We start from the raw sequence: 9,516 nt of genomic DNA on the forward strand, positions 1-9,516 counted from the left end.
GCCGCGCCGGTAGCCCGCCGCCTCGCCGGCGCCGCGGCCGACGCCCGCCACCACCGGCCGGCCGGCTCCGCCGCCCTCTCCACCGACCTCCTCGCCGCCCCGGTCATCCTCTCCCCCTCCGGCGTCGTCCTCCTTCCCGGTGAACAGGAACTCCGGCGAGACTCCGGCGAGTGCATCGGGAACCGCGCTGGATCTGGATCTGAAAATATCTCGGTTGACTTTTTCCCTCCAAACCCTAATTTTTATGCAAACTTTGACCCACCGTATCTCCACATCCGTTGCTCCGATTTGGACATATAGTATATCAAAATGTTCGTCTCGACGAGTACATCATTTCTTTCCATTTCATCATTTGCATTTGAGTTCATCTTGATGCCTGAAATGCTGTTAGAAGGAGGCTTCATGAGTTAATTGTCAGATCTGCTAGTTCATCTTAGACTTTTTTCATTTTTGCCATGATTGTTGTGTGCATGATATGCCTGTGAGTCCTTCGTATGTTTTGTTAAGGATTTTGTCTTCTTTCCAGAGGTGCAACCCATGCATTTTTAGGATGTGTGTGGTGACTTGTGCAAGCTTGCAAAGTGAGGCACCCGGTAAATCTGTTTTCAGGGACTTAGTAGTTTTCACTAAGTCTGGGATTATTTAGTTCATGATGCCATATGTTCAGCTTGTTTCCTAGTTATCTGTGCCTCTTTTGAGGATGATCTGTAAAGGACTTTTTTTAATATTGTTATGATCTATCCATCCATGTATTTTTTTGCAATTATGGAGCACCCTAGATTGAGTCAATCGAGCTCTACTTTTGCTTCGTGGTGAATCTGGGCAGATCGTCAACTCGTTTGCGATTTTGCCGCTGCTATTGTAGTTAATCCGTGCATGATATGCCATTGTTCTTGCCATGTCTAGCTTGTATGTTGTGCCTTCTTAGTGGATGTATTCTTGCCTTGCCATGACTTGCACCGTAGTGAGTGCATCGAGCTTGTTTACATGCCTTCGTGAGTTATATTTCAGCATGTCTCAGTTTTCACCAAGTCTGAAAACTGATTGTGTTTTAGCTATGTTCGTGTGCTTATTAGTATATTTTGTGATCCCTTTTGGCCCCAGGTCACTTAGGGACTTTTGTTAAGATTGTTGAGTAGCTCCATGCCATGTTCTTACTTGTCTTAATCATGTCATGTATCATGTTGTTTTGCTGCTCCGAAGAGGGCTTCGTGATCTGAAATTTCAGACAAGTGTTAATTTCACTAGGTCTGGAATCTGTTTTGCATTTGCGTTTTTGCCATGCTTGTTTGAACCTCATAATGGATGAATTGGCCGTGGCTCAGTGCTAGTCTTTTGTTAAGAATCTTGTGTGCATCCCTTTCATGTATTTTGTTGCCATGTTTGGTGGCTGTAGCATGTTCGTTTCGTTGCCTTTAGATGCCTACTTGCTGTAAATCGCAGACCGGAGTCAATTTTGAAACGCTTGCCATTTCGAAACCGTAACTCCGTTTCCAATGATCTTTATATCGTTTTCAAGCGATTTCATCCCCTCTTTCTAGTGGCACCCTTGGAATTCCAAGTTGAGGCCAGGTTCATGCATTTCCTATCATATCTTGCATTTTGCATCCCGCATCGCATCCCGCATAGCATATCATCATTGCATCATAACGCTTGATCCTTGCACGTGGTTGATTGTGTCCTTGTTGCTTGTTTGTCTTGTTTGGGTAGAGCCGGGAGACGAGTTCGCTACCGAGGAGCCCGTTGAGTTTGCTCGTGAGGATCCAGTCAACTCTAACAACTGTGCAGGCAAGATGATCATACCCTCGAAATCACTACTATCTTTGCTATGCTAGTTTGCTCGCTCTTTGCTATGCCAATGCTACGATGCCTACCATTTGCTTGTTAGCCTCCCAATTGCCATGTCAAACCTCTAACCCACCTTGTCCTAGCAAACCGTTGATTGGCTATGTTACCGCTTTGCTCAGCCCCTCTTATAGCGTTGCTAGTTGCAGGTGAAGATTGGAGTCGTTCCTTGTTGGAACATTTATTTACTTGTTGGGATATCATTTTATTGCCATGTTATCTTAATGCATCTATATACTTGGTAAAGAGTGGAAGGCTCGGCCTCTCGCCTAGTGTTTTGTTCCACTCTTGCCGCCCTAGTTTCCGTCATATCGGTGTTATGTTCCCGGATTCTTGCGTTCCTTACGCGGTTGGGTTATAATGGGAACCCCTTGATATTTCGCCTTGATTAAAGCTTGTCCAGCAATGCCCAACATTGGTCTTACCATTTTCCACCTAGCCTTTTCTTTCCCTTGGGTTCTGCAGACTCAAGGGTCATTTTATTTTAACCCCCCCTCCCGGCCAGTGCTCCCTCTAAGTGTTGGTCCGAACTGAGCTGCCTACGGGCCACCTCGGGGAAACTTGAGGGTTGGTTTTACTCGTAGCTAGTCTCATCTGAGTGTGCCCTGAGAACGAGATATGTGCAGCTCCTATCGGGATTTGTCGACACATTCGGGCGGTGTTGCTGGTCTTGTTTTAACCTGTCGAAGTGTCTTGAGTTACCGAGATACCGAGTCTGATCGGAATGTCTTGGGAGGAGGTCTATTCCTTCGTTGACCGTGAGAGCTTGTCATGGGCTAAGTTGGGACTCCCCTGCAGGGATTGAACTTTCGAAAGCCGTTATGGGCAGATGGGAATTTGTTAATGTCCGGTTGTAGATAACTTGAACCTTAATTAATTAAAATGAATCAACTGAGTGTGTTACCATGATGACCTCTTCTCGACGGAGTCCAGGAAGTGGACACGATGTTGGAGTAATGTTTGCGCAGGTTGCTCTCTAGTTTCTCGCTCGCGCTTTGCCTCCTCTTCTCGCTCTCTTTTGCGAATAAGTTAGCCAACATATATGCTAGTCGCTTGCTGCAGCTCCACATATATTTGCCTTACCCCTTCCTATAAGCTAAATAGTCTTGATCGTGAGGGTGCGAGATTGCTGAGTCCCTGTGGCTCACAGATTACTATCACTCCAGATGCAGGTCCAGGTGATTCCGCTCCAGGTGACGAGTACGAGCTCAAGTGGGAGTTCGATGAGGACTCTCACCGATACTACATTTCCTTTCCCGATGATCAGTAGTGGTGTCCAGTTGGGGGTGATTGGGACCGTTGTCGCATGTTGGGTTTTCTTCTATTTTGGCGCCGTAGTCGGGCCATGAGTGTTTTGGTTGATGTAATGTTATTTATGTACTTGATTGACGTGGCGAGTGTAAGCCAACTATGTTATCTCCCCTTTATTATTCATATTACATGGGATGTTGTGAAGATTGCCTAACTTGCGACATATGCCTTCAATGCGATTATGTCTCTAAGTCGTGCCTCGACACGTGGGAGCTATAGTTGCATTGAGGGTGTTACAAGTTGGTTATCAGAGCCTTCCCCGACCTTAGGAGCCCCATTGCTTGATCGTTTTTAGCGGCCGAGTTGTGTCTAGAAAAAAATGTTTTGAGTCCTTAGGAATTATATTTCGGAGAGCTTAGAATTCTTTTTACTTCCCAGTCTCCTCATTGCTCTGGTAAGGCATCCTGACGTAGAGTTTTGACTCTTCTCTTCTCAAATTTCACTAAAAAAAATTTAGGATCACGCGAGTATCTTGGAATCGTTCCGATGACTTATGATGAGAACATTGTCTTGGTGCCTCCTGTCAGGGGTTTAGTGGAAGTGTCCCGTGGAGTTGAGCTCTGAGGTGTTGTCATCATAATTTTATCGTTGCAATTCTGGAATACTTGAGATATGTTCGCCGACATCGAAAATCTCTTTTATGCAGTTCGTTGGTGAGATAACCTCGACGCCACCCAGTACTGGGGCGGGAGTTCGGGAGTATCGCCATAACTTGTATAACGGATGCTTTTCGAAGGTTGAGGTAGATGGTTTCCGAAGTTTTCTTGGTTATGTGTTAAAGGATGGATACAGCTGGATGTAGGATTTGCTAGTTTGGGTGAGATATTATGCTTCCCCTGTATCCCCAACAGCTGATTGCATAACCGGAAAGGTTCGGGAGTTTCATAGGTGGGAATTCTAGTAGCTCTAGTTCTTCTTCCATGGATATTGGTTTGAGATTGGGATTTTTTACCGATTATTCGTTCTTGATCCGTAACTTGTTGGTTTATTTCTCTACCGTAATTCTACGTGGCTTCTCAATTTATGGATATGTGACCATTTCAAGAGGAATGCATTCTTTCATTTTGTTCGGATGTGAAGACTATATGTTGCAATTTTCATTCCGTTGGATTCAGCTTCAATATTTATCTGTCAATGTGCTAATGGTGGTCAACCTCTTCAGGATGGCTCCTCCAACGCGCACGACTCCGAATCCTGATCCGCCACTGCCTCCACCTCCTCCAGAGGCATGGCAAGCTGTGATGGCCGCAACCAATGCAAACACACAGCTGATCATGCAAATTCTTCAAGAGCGCAATCAAGGCAGTCAAGGGAATCAAGGCAGCAATCAGAGTCACTTTGCTACACTCAACCAGTTCCTTGCTAACGGGCCAAAGACTTTCAGCAATTGTGTTGAGGCAACCGATGCTGACGATTGGCTTGTGGATCTGTGTAAGCATTTCGAGTGCAGCAACATCAGGCCTGAGGACTTTGTGAAGTTCGCTTCCTTCCAACTCAAAGATCAAGCTGCAGAATGATTACAGTAGTACAACGATTCCAGAGGTGGAAGTGTTATCACTTGGGATGATTTCCTTCGAGATTTCCGAGCTCATCATATTCCGCAGAGCGTGGTTGAAAGCAAGCATGAGGAATTCCGCAATCTGAAGCAAGGCTCTTTGTCTGTCTATGACTACAACAAGTTCTTCCAGAAGCTCGCCCGCTTTGCCAAGCAGGACGTCCCTGATGAGAAGAGCATGATATATCAGTTCAGGGGTGGCCTCAGAGAAGATATTCAGCTTGCTCTTGTCCTCTTCGAGCCCTTGAGATACGATGAGTTCTACAACATGGCACTGAAGCAAGAGGCTGCTCAGTTGAGGTGTGATGCTTCTAGGAAGCGAGTCAGAGATGCTACTCCTTCTTCCTCTACTCAAGTGGCCAAGCAGCAGAAGTTTTTGCTTCCTCCTCCTCCGTTCCGTAAGCCGTTTCAGCAGAAGAGCAAAGGTGGCAGTGGTTCTTCCCACCCACCCAACCCTGGCTTTCAGAACAAGACTTCGTCTCAAGCTCCAAGATCGAGTGCTCCGTATCACCGTCCGCTTTCAGAGGTCACGTGCAACAAGTGTCAACAGAAGGGTCACTATGCCAACAAGTGTCTGAACCAGAGGCGTCTTCCTCCTCCTCCTGTCAGATCGGCAAGTACAGCTGTGGTCAAGCATAACCCCAAGCATGCCAAGGTCAATTTAATGAATGCAGCTCAGGCAGAGGACTCGCCAGATGTGATCATGGGTAACCTTCCTGTTAATGATATTCCCGCAAAAGTACTTTTTGACTCTGGTACATCGCATTCCTTCATGTCATTCCCATTTGCATCGCAGAACAATTTTAGTACTAAGGCTTTGCCTAGATCTATGCAAGTCGTCTCTCCGTCTAAGCGTCTGAGTTCTAGTTTGATGGTTCCGGATATTTTTATCTTGATGGGTGATTTCAAGTTTCTGGCTTCTCCAATGGTTCTTGGTAACTCGGATATTGATCTTATTCTCGGGATGAATTGGCTTTCTAAGCACAAGGCTCAGCTTGATTGTGCAGCCAGGCAGATTCAATTGACTCATTCATCTAAGGATGTAATTGTCTTTGCCGCTCGGGATAATTCCATCCGTCTGTTTTCTCTCAATGAGAAGAGTGAATCGGATGCCATCTCTCAAATTCCAATTGTTTGCGAATATCAAGACGTCTTTCCAGAAGAGCTCCCAGGAATGCCTCCGCACCGGCCAGTTGAATTCGTTATTGAACTTGAGCCTGGCACGGAACCTGTGTGCAAACGTCCTTACAAGCTCGGTCCTGAAGAGTTGAAGGAGCTGAAGAAACAACTCGATGAGCAAGAGAGAATGGGTCTCATCCGGCCTAGTTTTTCTCCGTGGGGTTGTGGTGTTCTTTTTGTGAAGAAGAAGGATGGAACGGACAGACTTTGTGTTGATTACCGTCCAGTGAACAAGAAGACCATCAAGAACAAATACCCACTTCCCAACATCAATGAGCTGTTTGAACAACTCAAAGGTGCTCAAGTATTCTCCAAGCTTGATCTCCGTATGGGATATCACCAGATTCGCATTCGTGAAGAAGATATTCCCAAGACAGCATTCAGAACAAGCTTTGGTTCATATGAATACACTGTCATGTCTTTTGGCCTCGCCAACGCTCCTCCGACGTTCTCTCGCATGATGAACTTCATCTTCAATGCCTACACCAATGACTTCGTTTTGGTCTATCTCGACGACATTCTGGTTTTCTCGAAGAACAAGGAAGATCATGCCAAACACTTGCATTTGGTTCTTGATAAGCTCAGGGAACATTAGTTCTACGCCAAGTTCTCCAAGTGCGAATTTTCGCTCGATGAGGTTCTTTATCTTGGTCATATCATCTCTGCCAAGGGCATTTCCGTGAATCCTGAGAAGGTGTCCGCAATTGTGAATTGGGAACCTCCTCAGACCGTGAAGCAACCCCGTAGTTTCCTCGGTCTCGCAAGCTATTGCCGAAGATTCGTTGAAAACTTTTCTAAGATTGCGAAGCCTCTCTCTAATCTTCTTCAGAAGCACGTCAAGTATGTTTGGTCTCCGGAGTGTGATATTGCTTTCAACACTTTGAAAGAGAAGTTGATCACTGCTCCAGTTCTGACTCCACCTGATGAATCCAAGCCGTACGAGGTCTTTTGTGATGCCTCTCTCCAAGGTCTTGGCATAGTATTGATGCAAGAAAAGAAAGTTGTTGCTTATACATCTCGCCAATTGAAGCCTAATGAGAAGAACTACCCACTCATGATCTCGAGTTGGCGGAAGTTGTGCATGCTCTTTTGACTTGGAGACATCTTCTATTGGGAAGAAAAGTGGACATTTTCACTGATCACAAGAGTCTCAAGTACATCTTCACTCAGCCTAATCTCAACCTCAGGAAAACTCGATGGGTCGAAATGATTCAAGAGTATAATCCGAGTATTGAGTATACTCCAGGCAAGGCAAATGTGATTGTTGACGCTTTGAGCAGGAAAGCGTATTGCAAGAGTCTGATTCTTAAGCCTTATCAACCCGAGCTTTGTGAAGCTTTCCGCAAACTTAATCTGCAAGTTGTTCCTCAAGGTTTCCTCGCCAACTTTCAAGTCTCTCTTACCTTAGAAGACCAGATTCGCCAAGCCCAGCTTCTTGATGCTATGGTAAAAAAGGTGAAGATTGGGATTGCTAAGAGTCAGTCCAAGTACAAGTGCTACCGCCTTGATGACAAGGACACTCTCTTCTTCGAGGATCGTATTGTTGTGCCCAAAGGTGACCTCCATAAAGTGATCATGAACGAGGCTCACAATTCTCTCCTCTCCATCCACCCTGGGAGCATGAAGATGTATCAGGACCTTAAGCAAGCTTATTGGTGGACTCGAATGAAGCGCGAGATCGCTCAATTCGTGAATGAATGTGATGTCTGCAGAAAAGTGAAGGCAAGACACCAAAGGCCAGCAGGTCTCCTCCAACCTCTTGCCATTCCAGAATGGACGTTTGACCACATTGAGATGGACTTCGTAACTGGGTTTCCAAAGTCCAAGCGTGGCAATGATGCTATATTCGTTGTCATCGACAAACTCACCAAAGTGGCTCACTTTCTTCCTATCAAAGAGTCGATCACTGCAGCTCAATTGGCGGAACTCTGTACCTATCGAATTGTCTCTCTGCACGGTATTCCTCAAGTGATCTCTTCAGACCGTGGCAGCATCTTTACCTTGAAGTTTTGGGATTCTTTTCAGAAGGCCATGGGCACTAACATCCGCTTCAGCACAGCTTTTCATCCTCAAACAAGCTGTCAAGTCGAGCGTGTCAACCAGATTCTTGAAGATATGCTCAGGGCTTGTGTGATCTCCTTCGGCATGAAATGGGAGGATTGTCTTCCTTATGCTGAATTCTCATACAACAACAGTTTTCAAGCAAGTTCGGGCAAGGCCCCATTTGAAATTCTGTATGGCAGGAAGTGCCGTACCCCTCTCAACTGGTCTGAAACCGGTGAACGTCAGCTGCTGGGTAATGACTTAATCACAGAGGCAGAAGAAATGTGCGAAGTCATTTGTGATAACCTCAAAGCAGCCCAATCCCACCAGAAGAGCTACTATGATAGTAAGCACCGTGATTTGGCTTTCGAGATCGGAGATCATGTTTACCTTTGTGTCTCTCCTATGAAAGGTACTCGTCGCTTCAGTATCAAAGGGAAGCTTGCCCCTAGATACGTGGGACCTTTCAAGATTGTCAGCAAGAGAGGCGACCTCGCCTATCAACTCGAGCTTCCTTCAAACTTCGCAAATGTTCATGACGTGTTCCATGTCTCTCAGCTTCGAAAGTGCTTCAAGACTCCTGACCGCACCGTCAACTTCGAGGACATTGAGCTCCAAGAAGATCTCTCTTATCGTGAGCACCCAGTTGCTATTCTTGAAGAGACTGAACGCAAGACTCGCAACAAGTCAATCAAATTTCTCAAAGTCAAGTGGTCACACCATTCTGATCGTGAAGCTACCTGGGAACGCGAGGATCACCTCCGTTCTGAGTACCCAGCGTTCTTTCAGTCCTAGATCTCGGGACGAGATCTTTTCATAGTGGTGGAGTGTTGTAACACCCCGGATGTAACTTTCCCAATTTGTACTCCAACTCTTGCCGTTTCCGGTGTTAAGTTATATTTATTTCTCGGGTTCGGGTCTTTGTCTCTGTGTGTTGTTGTCTTTGTCATGCATCTCATATCATGTCATCATGTGCATTGCATTCGCATACGTGTTCATCTCATGCATTCGAGCATTTTCCCCGTTGTCCGTTTTGCATTCCGGCGCTTCGTTCTCCTCCGGTGGCCATTTCTAGCTTTCTTTCGTGTGTGGGAATTAAACATTTCCGGATTGGACCGAGACTTGCCAAGCGGCCTTGGTTTACTACCGGTAGACCGCCTATCAAGTTTCGTACCATTTGGACTTCGGTTGATACTCCAACGGTTAACCGAGGGACCGAAAAGGCCTCGTGTCTGTTGCAGCCCAACACCCCTCCAATTTGGCCCAAAGCCCACCAAACCCTCCTCGTTGCCCTAGAGCGTTCGATCACGATCGCATGGCCGAAAACCGCACCTCATTTGGACTCTCCTAGCTCCCTCTACCTATATATATGTGATCCCCTCCGAAACATTCGCGGTACAAACCCTAGTCCTCTTCCACCTCGCGCCCGGACGTTTCTTCCACCGACGGACACGTCCGCCCTCCACCTCGCTCCGGCCAGTGGCGTCGCGCCACGTCATCCCCGCCACCGCTCCAAGCCAATAGGCGCCCGCCACCTCACCCGCCAAAGCCGGCCCGCGCGGGCCCGGTCGCCGCCGCCGCCC

Source organism: Triticum aestivum, chromosome 1A (genome assembly GCF_018294505.1).
Source record: "Triticum aestivum cultivar Chinese Spring chromosome 1A, IWGSC CS RefSeq v2.1, whole genome shotgun sequence".
NCBI lineage: Eukaryota > Viridiplantae > Streptophyta > Magnoliopsida > Poales > Poaceae > Triticum > Triticum aestivum.